Below are 10,763 nucleotides of genomic sequence, written 5' to 3' on the forward strand. Positions count from 1 at the left end.
CCACCCGCAAACTTACTGATCAACCCTCCTACATTCAAGTCTAAATCGTTTATATATACCACAAACAGCAAGGGACCCAACACAGATCCCTGTGGAACCCCACTGGTCACAGACATCCAGTCACAAAAGCACCCCTCGACCATCACCCTCTGCTTCCTGTCACTCAGCCAATTCTGGACCCAATTTGCCAAATTGCCTTGGATCCCATGGGCTCTTACCTTTGTTATCAGTCTCCCATGCGGGATTTTATCAAAAGCCTTGCTGAAGTCTAAGTAGACTACGTCAAATGCAATGCCCTCATTTACACACCTGGTCAGCTCTTCGAAAAATTCAATCAAATTGGTCAGACATGACCTCCCCTTAACAAAACAATGCCGACTATCCTTGATTAATCCCCGCCTCTCCAAGTGTGGATTAATTCTGTCCCTCAGAATTGCTTCCAATAGTTTCCCCAACACTGAGGTTAGACTAACTGGCCTGTAATGTCTTTAAACATAGAAAATGTTGGCCTGCAATGCACAAGAGGATGTCAGGCATATGGAGATTTCTGGGAATGGAATTTTCAGGCCTGGAGGTTAACAATGGTGGGGGGGGGGGGGCGCAACATCATGAAGAGATTTAAACATGGGGATGGCAATTTAAAATTTGAGACGTCATTTGCTTTTATTCATTCATGGGATGTGAGCGTCGCTGGTTATGCCAGAATTTATTGCCCATCCCTAATTTCCCTTGCTCAGAGGGCATTTAAGAGTCAACCTCATTGCTGTGGGTCTGGAGTCACATGTAGGCCAGATCAGATAAGGATGGCAGATTTCCTTCCCTAAAGGACATTTGTGAACCAGATGAGTTTTTACCACAATAAGCAATGGTTTTATGATCAGACTCTTAATTACAAATTTTCTTTTATTGAATTCAAGTTTTCATCATCTACTTTGGTGGGATTCAAACTCGAGTCCCCAGTGCATTACTCTGGGTCACTAGTCCAGTGATAATACCACTATGCCACCGCCTCCCCATTGAGCTTTTTTTGGTGGGGGGGGGGGGGGGGGGGGGGCGCCGCCATTATATGTTAAAAGTATAGGTATAAGGGGTGTGCAAGAAAGGATATGGGCAACAAGTCTTTGGTGAACTTGTTATTGGACAGCGGAGACTGGGAGTTTGGCCAGGGGAGCTTTGGAATAGTTGAATCCGGACATGACAAAGGGGCTGAGCAAGGGCCATCAGTGATGAGAGAGAGAGTATAAGAGGTTGGAGGTTCAGCTGGGGTCAAATAAGATGCCCAGATTGGCCAAGAGTCCAGTCCAGCCTGAGTCAATGGCCAGGGAAGCGGGGTGAGTGGCCAGTTGTTTGAGTTAAACAATGTAAACACAGCAAATTGGGAATTCAGGTGTACAAAAAACAGACAATTTGTGCTAAGGGACTTTGAATGAAGAGTAGTCTGCAGCATCAGCGAGGAGTTTGTAGAAAAGAATGTGATTCACAATGAGGGAATGCTTAAAAACAGATTTTTGGTGTTACCTTTATGGAAAGTGCCATCAGATCAGCAAACTCATGGCAACTATCTCTCCCAGTGTGAATAACAAGGCCTCTGCTCAACACCAAACATGAATTTAACTGAAATGTGTGAACTCAGCGGTTTAAAGAGAAATTGAAACTAACCTTGCTACTTTGTGTTGGAACAGGGCTTCTACTTCGACTCCACTTTCTCACCCTATCCCTCATATCCCTTAATCCCCTTATAAGAACCAGTCACTCTCAGTCTTGAATGCTCAATGACAGGGGTAGAGAATTCCAAATTTTTCATCATCTGTCTTAAATGACCGCCTCCTTATGATGAGTCTGTAACCACTACTCCTGGACTTTCTAGCCAGGGGAAACATCCTCTCAGTATATGATTCCCCTGGGGATGTTTTACTTCATTAAAGGTGCTGCATAAATACAAGTTATTGTTGTTGGGGTGGCATCAATAATGATGCTCCAATCAGCTGCACAACAAAAACTTGCTTGTACAAAACTGTGGGGTAATACCTACCCTCCCATACGCCTGTGGCATATGGACTACCCACTCCAGGCATATCAAGCAGTTGGACAGGTTCCACAAGATGCATTCAGAACATCATGGGCATCAAATGGGAGTTCCCAACACTGAGGTGCTTTAATATTTGGAATTAATATTTAAATATCTGGAATTGAAGCACTCATTGAGAGTTCAGCTCAGATGGAGTGGACAGGTAGTATGTATGACTGACAATAAAATCCCTAAGGCAGTCATGTTGCTACAATCTGGTTAGGGACCATTAACATTTAACAGAAATTTGAACACCTCATTTTAACCATTAGAACTACGCCACAGGTTTCATGTTTTTAAACAAAAACAAACTTTATTGTATATAAAAACTTGAACAAAACAAGCAGCATTAACTTAACAATATGATTTATAACTAAAAACAAAAAACTACTGCGGATGCTGGAAATCCAAAACAAAAACAGAATTACCTGGAAAAACTCAGCAGGTCTGGCAGCATTGGCGGAGAAGAAAAGAGTTGACGTTTCAAGTCCTCATGACCCTTCAACAGAATTTATAACTACGTATTTATGCCCTCAGCTTTACTTCTTACTTCCCAAGAATTCTCATATTTCTGATATCTTAATTATTTACTTCTGTCAAGACCACCGAAAAGGATGCCACAGTCCTCTGGAAACTACTCAGTTCCAACTATTCTCAGAGGTTGAACTTTCATCTTCACCTGTGGATGCCAGTCCTTGTTCTGGTTGCCTTCTCAATATTTTCAAGCTAATCTACTGGGTGCATTCTTTTGTCACAAACCTCAGAGGACAGGATAGATTCTTCCAAAAGTTACAAACTAGGCAATCTTCCAGCTTCTGTTCCCTCTCAAAATTCAAACTGAAGTTAAGCCTATTCTGCATTCCACACAGCGAGTGAAGCAGTTAGCTTTTTCTCGGCTTACCACGCAGGCCTACTGTCATTTACTCAAGTTATCTTCTCTCAGTGAACTGCAACCAACTCTCTCGGCAACACCAGGATAAACTGAAACTAGAGAAACTAAGCTCCATGCATCTCCATGACGATGTAGCATGCTCTGGGATGTCCTCAAAAAGACCCTTAAGGTTAAGCATCCTTCATTTAAAATTCCTTCCTTGATCTGATGAAAGAAATGGATTGTACAACCTTCAGGATTTACCCAAATACTTTTAAACTAATATAGCTCTAACTCCAAAAACAAAAACAGCTCTCTGGACTGCTCTTACTGAAGCTAAGTAAGTCCACTTGCTCTTTTATGATCCTACCTATCTAATTGTTATCCCCTTAAGACAACATGGCCCCAACCTTTTAAGTGTAATAGACTCCAAACTTGTTTAAATTGCATTGACCCCATTTTCTACAGTTAAAATTTTAAGCCCTAAAATTAGAATTTCTGTTCTCAAACATGTGAACCATGAACGAGATATTTGCAACAATTTATTCACAGCTTAAACTTGAACACTGCTTGCGTGGTAGGCCGAGATTAAGGTTCAAGGGTTCCTTGAAGGCAAATCTCAAAGAAATGTGGCTTGACCACCATGGACTGGGAGAAAACGGAGCAAAAAAGAACTACCTGGGGAACAATCTCAAATACTGGCGTTGCTTTCTTCAAATAGCTAAGAATATAGGCAGCTAAGGGCAAAAGGGCAAGCTAGAAAGAGCAGGCAATCCCAACAAAATCAGACAATTCATTCCTGCCTGAACTGTGGAAAGTCATGGGAGGTCCACAATCGGCTTCCACTGCTACATTAGAATGTACAACAGATGACTCTACATACACAAGAAACAGCCATCTTTGATAATGAACGAATCAGCTGTAGTAATTTGCTGCCCTAAATAAACTCTGCCAAGTACATAGTCACCACACCCGTTTAATCTAGTTACTCGATGGAACTCCAAATTCTCCTGAGGATCAACAATTTTAAGCACTGTAACTTGGGCAAGACAGATGGTGGCCACAGAGGAACATACATATGTAAAACACGTTAGTTTTATATTCACTGGCAAGATTGATTTGAAACATCAACATGGAAGTTTGGAGTTCCAGTTTCCAAACTTTCTCTCCTTGAGATACAGAGTCTCACTGGGTACAGTTCCAACAACATCTGTCATCCACTTGTTCAAGTAGCCATCCCTCACCAAAAAACTTTGATAGAGTCCCTAGGCTAACTGATCACAGCAGAGACTGATTCTGTCCTAACCACACACCCCCACCCACCCACTTCCTTCCTGGCAGAAGACACTGAATAGTATCAGGAGTAGGAGACGGGGCAGATTTTGGCTCCTTAACACAATGGCAATTGTGCCACCCTCAAGTCAGATCAGCTAACCATGCAGGCCAGAAGAAACCAAAACTAGAACCCTAAACAGCAAACTTTCTAACAAATACAACCAACAAGCTCCTTGGAACAGTCAAGCACCTTGTTTGAAGCAAAATTAGCCACATAACTTATATTTACATTGCATCTTTACCATAATGAAAAGTCTCAAGTACAACACCTAACTCTGAAATCCAACCTGCTCTTCCTATTAAATATTTGCCCATTTCCAAATTGCCAAAGGCTTCCACAAATCCAGTCTCAGGTCCATTTATGGACTGATTCAGATGCTTGCCAGGACAAAAAGATACACAGACATGCTGAAGTTAATAAAAGCCAAACCACAAGTACTTCCTTCTCCATATTCATCTCATCACAGTTAAAAAAATACTGCACAACAGAGAATGTCTCCAATGGCTCACTTGAAGAAATACTGACCCACCCAAACCAGAAAGTCAGAAGCTTAATTCCAGCTTTATATAGGTAGATGTCAAGTTTGCTTGCCTTGCCCCAGAGCAGCAACTGCAGCACCTGAACTGGCTTCAGTTCTCCCAGACTGGGCGGAGGGGTAAGGCTAGGGTACTCATTTACGGCTGTTCTGTCACTAAGTTCTGGAAAATACACAAATTGAGGCCAGCAGCAGACTCGGCTCTGATGCCTTTCAAGGGGAAATGCCAGCAAGTGAAAGTACACATCAGTACAATGCTTTCAGGATAGAAATTGGTGCTGAGGAGGATGGCAGAGTTGAGGAGAGAGAAAATATTACGGATACATATACAATATCCATACACACAAATAAAATTAAAGGAAAATTGAAGCATAGGATGGCAGCAGAGGGAAGCAAGGACAAGACCAGCCTAACCCACCACTAACTGACCACCTTCACTACTTTCAACTGCTGACCAGGTTCACACCGTATTTAGTCTTCAAAGGATCTAATGATAAGGGTGAGGAGGTGAGAACAGCAAGATGGTGAGACACATGGTTACTGACCTCAGCACATGCTGACTCAGGAACTGGAGAGTCCATCACTGTGAGCTGCTGGTTTTATCTGAAGTCACACTTGCAGGAGAGGAACAAATACTCGAGCTGGTTACAGGCCCTACCCTGAGGCTGGATATTAGGCTTGACAACCAAGGCCAAAAATAGATTTCAATGTCACATAACACACATATTAATACTGCAACAATATTGCCAACACAACACAAAACCCACTGGTGGATAAGCAAGTTATAGTACAGACCAGAGGGAGATCACACTAGACTCAGGACAGGAAAATTCCAATGTAAACAGGGATCAGTCTGCTCAACATCCTAATGGTCAAACCTGGGAACTAGCTGGACTGCATAGTTCTGAATTGAGTGCTGGATCACATTTATCCATCAAGGAATCATACCTGATTTGACAACTTCCTTCAAAATCTCCCCGCTGACAAGGCAGCAGTGTTTGACATACACGTCGTATTTTGCACAATGGTAAGAATTGTTTGGAAGCACAGCTTAATAGTTCAATTGAAGCTGCCCAGAAATTTTAATGATGATGGGTTCTGGATATGGCATCATGCCTCAGCATAAAGAGGATAATTTGATAAACTCACACCTGCTTTCACATTAATCTAAAACATCAAGCCTATAGATTTGGTGGGTGTAGCAAACAACAGTTAAGTGGAGGAAAAACAGCTGCAGGGGTAGTTCCTAAAATCAAAGAGACCCATTTGCCACATCCTGTTATACATGGCAGAGGACAATTAAACACCGAGGGAGGAGGCGGCTCCAAGAATATCCCCATTCTAATTGCTTGGTCCAGTATGTAAGTGCAAGAGACAAGGCTGAGTCATTTGTAATCTTCAGCCAGGGTGTCAAGTGAATGATCCAATATGGCATCCTCCTGAGGCCCTCAGCATCGCTGATATCAGTCTTCAGCTAATTTGATTCACTCCACATCCTATGACTGACACACACCAAGCACACTGGATACAATAAAGACTATGGGCCCCAACAACATCCCAGGTGTATTGCTGCAGACTTGTGCTGCACAACGAGCCATACCTCTAGTCAAGCTGTTCCAGTACAGCTACGTTGGCTGGTATCTACCCGACAATGTGAAAAATTTACCAGGTATATCACATCTACAAAAAGCAGGGCATGTGCAATCCAGCCAATTACTGTCCATTCAGCCAATTCTCGATCAAAGTGATGGAACTGTCGTTGTCAGTGTTGTCAAGCTACTCACCAATAACTTGCTCACCGATCCTCAGTTTGAGTTCTGCCAGACCACATTACAGCCTTGGTCAAACATGGACAACAAAAGATCTGAAATCCAGAGGTGAGGTGACAGTGACTGCCATTGACATCAAGGAGCCCTAACAAAATTGAAGTCAGCAGGAATCAGAGAAAACACTCCACTGGCTGGAGTCATACCTAGCACAAAGGAACATAGGTGTGGTTGTTGGGGACCAATCATCTCAGCCCCAGGACATCGCTGCAGGAGTTCCTCACAGTTGCGCCTTAGGCCCAAACATCTTCAGCTGCTTTATCAATGACCTTTACTCCATCATAAGGTCAGAAGTGCGGGTGTTCACTGATGATTGCAGTGTTTAGTACGATACGGCAACGTTCAGGCTTGGGCTGATAAGTGGCATGTAACATGCATGCCATACAAGTGCCCTGCAATGGCCATCTCCAACAAGCGAGAATCTAACCATCTCCACTTGATATTCAACAGCACAGGAAGCATAGTAGAAATAGAAAACCTCACCATATTTCAAAGTACTCCAATATACATCTGAAGTACCATAAGCCCCATGAGCTGCAAAGTGGGACTGGACCAAATGGCTTCCTTCTGTGTTGTAAACCTCTATGATTTACCATTGTCAAATTCCCCATCAACACCCTAAGGGTTACCATTGACCACTTAACTGGAATGCCCACAGCTGCCTGGGTCCTAAGCCCTGGAATTCCCTCCCTAAACCCCCTCAGCCCCTCTTTCCTCTTCTAAAGATGCTCTTTGAAAACTAACTCTTTGGCCATCATCCCTAATATCGCTGCATGTGGCTCAATGTCAAATTTTACTTTATAATGCTCCCCTGAGATTCCTTGGGATATTTCATCGTGCTACACAAAAGCACTATATAAGCAACGTTCCTTGTAAGCTGCACACTGGTGCATCACCCATACAGGCTGAGCACAAGTTGGCCCCTTTAGGTTACCAGTGTATACGACCCCTAAAAACGTTAAAGGGCTTGCACACCTAAGTGAATAGGCCAGGTACTCCAAAATAAATTAGACAGAACATTGTTTTTAACTTCAAGTTGTTGCTGGACCAGCCATATAAAATAGTGTGATTACAAGAGCAGGTCACAGGCTGGGTATTGTGCAGAAAGTGACTCACCACCTGACTTCCCAAAGCCTTTCCACCATCTACAAAGCAAGGCTCAGAAACTTGATGGAATGCTCTCCACCTAATTGGATGTGTACAGCTCCAGCAACACTCAAAGAGGCTTGATAACAGCCCGCTTGATCTGCATCCTACCCCTCAACTTAAACTTCACTTTCTCTACCACTGGACACTGGCTGCAGCACGTACCATCTAGTAGATGCACTCCGGCAACTCACCAAGTCTTCAACAGCACTTTCCAAAGCCATTAGCTCTACCATCTAGAGCAAAAAAGCAGCAGGCTCATGGGAACAGCATCACCTCCAAGTCATAAACTGTCCTACTTTGGAACAATGCTGCCGCTTTGTTATCATCACTGAATCAAAATCCTGGAACTCTCACCCAAACAGCACTGTGGGTGTAACTGTACCACATGGACTGCAACAGTGCAAGAAGGTGGCTCACCACCACCTTCTCAAGGACAATTAGAGTTTGGCAATAAATGCTGGCCTAGCCGGCAACACCTCCAATCCATGAATGAATAAGAAAAATAGAGTGACAGTCATTTCTGAACTCAATGCAGAAACTTGCCCATCTTAAGAAAGTGAACGCCTCTGCTAAAGTAGCGAAGTGACTTCCAACTAATCATGCTCAGCACCCATCCACTATCACCACTGCAGTTCAAGGCCAGGGATTTGCATTTGACTAAAATCATAAATCTACCAGTGCTAAATTCAGGAATGGAGGTCCTTTAATAACTGTTTAAAAAGTGTTCACAAGATAGATACAGATGATGGAGACCAAAAAAATCCATGCATAATTAAAGACCCTAAAGCCCTTCTCCCAACTCTCTTACACATCCTTCAAATGCTTCCTCAAAACGATAGGGGTAGGGGGGGTGGAGGGTGTTGATCACTGAATCCTATGTAAGAAGTTTCGGACACAAGTCTGAAATTTGCTTTTCACTACCCTCAGGTTATCACCATTGTTTAATTTGAAGCAGTATTCCTGTATTCACCTTCTCTAGGCCAACTACAGTCTTGCAGACTTCTACAAAAAAGTTCATAGCCTGGTAACCAAGCTACTGCTGCTAATAATATTTAAGTCAAGGGTCCAGAGTCAGGCCCACAGACTTGATTGCACAAGGGTCCCACAGCTCTACAAAATACCACAATTGTCAATAAAACTCTTGCTTCCTGTCAGCTGACCCCCAAAGCATCCACAACCTTGAATGATGATATCATACCTTCCTGCAATACAAAGTGGCACCCAGACAAGATACAATGAAAAATCCAACCCTAAAATTCCCAACAGGAAAGCTCCAAATTTGTAAGCAAGTATTATAGCAAAGAGCGTTTATAGGGCTGCAGAAGTCTCAGAGGGTATTTGGACACTTCAAATGCATTAAAGCCTTGTGATGGGACACCACATCATAGATGGCTTTCCTACAACATAGTTTTGCCATTGTCCATACAAAACACTGCAGACACTTGAGCCTTAAAACAGAGTCACTGAAGCGATGGTGGAACTTCATTCTAAAGCATCTTCAACAACTCATTATAGACAAACACTATGTTTTGGTAAATATCTTACTCCTCACTCCCATTATTTGGAGCTGAGAACCGGGAGCCTAATGCTGTCTGTCGATTAAATTTTGCCCTCCTTCACGATTAACCGTACTCATTGTTTTCAAGAGAGCCCCTAAAGCTTCTCAAATCAGAAAAATCAGCATTTCCCCCCATTTACACACGTCTGGCCAATTGCAGAGAATCATCCCAACCTTTTACCATCAAGCCAACCATTTGTCACCAAACAATTCCATGAGATTTAACATCAAAAAATGGCACTTTTAAAAACAAGTTAAATTACACAAAGCCAACTTATTTTCCACATACCCCACAAATCAGAAAATATTTACTAATCCTGGTTGATTTTAGAACTATACGAGGCAAAACTCAATTTAATTACACGGCATGGTAAACACAAAAAGTAAAATCACAAAACTGTAAACAAAGTAAAAGACTGTAATGAATAACATTTTTTAAAAATTAGTATCAAAACAAACTTATCACCAAAACTTTTAAGCAGTTAAAGGCTTCAAACTCAAAGAAACTTTAGAATTTTTAAAAAAAGTTTTTCAAACTTATTACAACTTCTAATTAGAAGTTTATTACACTTTCCACCCCTCCCCACCCCCATCATAAAAAGGAAAGTTGGACTGGTTTGTTGCCTTAAACTCCCTCCCACATTCACCCTGTCAAACCCACCAAATGCAATAGGCATTTCTCTAGCATGGGATTTTTGGCTCAAACTACTTTAAACACAAAACAAGCAATAAATATTGAGTTGGAACCTTACTCTGATACCTGTTACTTGGCTGATTTCTTCCCTCCAGTGATTATTTGGGGTTTAGGGGTGGGGGCGGGGGGGGGGAATGTGGGTTGTTGCAGGGGGGAATTGGAGAGAACTCCGGGCGATATCTGTGTCTTTTTGTTTTGTTTCCTTTATTTTCTTCCTTTCTTTAAAAGAAAATCCCTTCACCTTCGGCGCCTCATGGACGCCGGGATCGAAGCGCGCCGGTACGGCCTGCCCACCTACTCGACCCCGAGGCTTCAGGAGTGAAGTTAGGCCTCGGGCTTCATAACCGCCATTGTAATTCTCTTTTTCTTAAAAGAAAAGTTTTTTTTTCTTTATGGGAGTCGATGAAAAATATAATTAAGTTTCAGGGGTGGGGGGGGGAGTTGGAGCTGAAAGGGAAAGGCGGGGGGGGGTTATTTCTTTTCTTGCCCGGTTTCCGTTGCTATGAGCGATGACCCGAATCTCCCCCTCTTTCCACCGTAACAATGGTTAAAATGGAGGCCGACTTCCGGGTCTGCCTCAACCTATGTTGATGCCGGGGCGGTCGGAGATCTGACTGACACCAGAATTATTCAATCTTCCGCGTGCCTGTGCCCAGGCTGTCCAATAGCAATCTCTAAAGGGGGCGGGTCTTTCGCGTCAGGTGTCACTCGAACGTAATGGCCTAC

The 10,763-nt window shown here is 42.9% G+C and overlaps 1 protein-coding gene across 7 annotated transcripts in view; it reads right to left on the minus strand.

Moving 5' to 3' along the window:
• gatad2ab (GATA zinc finger domain containing 2Ab) overlaps positions 1-10,536 on the minus strand; it is a 122,137-nt gene extending 111,601 nt beyond the window's left edge. For 5 of the 7 annotated variants that reach the window (XM_078556108.1, XM_078556105.1, XM_078556104.1 and 2 more), the window contains exon 1: positions 10,104-10,536. The gene's annotated coding sequence lies outside the window, so the exon portion shown is untranslated. The remainder of the gene's footprint in view (positions 1-10,103) is intronic. The other 2 variants (XM_078556107.1, XM_078556106.1) reach the window with 1 other exon arrangement.
• Between the last annotated feature and the right edge of the window lie 227 nt (positions 10,537-10,763).

The sequence above is a fragment of the Cetorhinus maximus genome, chromosome 13, assembly GCF_964194155.1.
Source record: "Cetorhinus maximus chromosome 13, sCetMax3.hap1.1, whole genome shotgun sequence".
Lineage (NCBI taxonomy): Eukaryota > Metazoa > Chordata > Chondrichthyes > Lamniformes > Cetorhinidae > Cetorhinus > Cetorhinus maximus.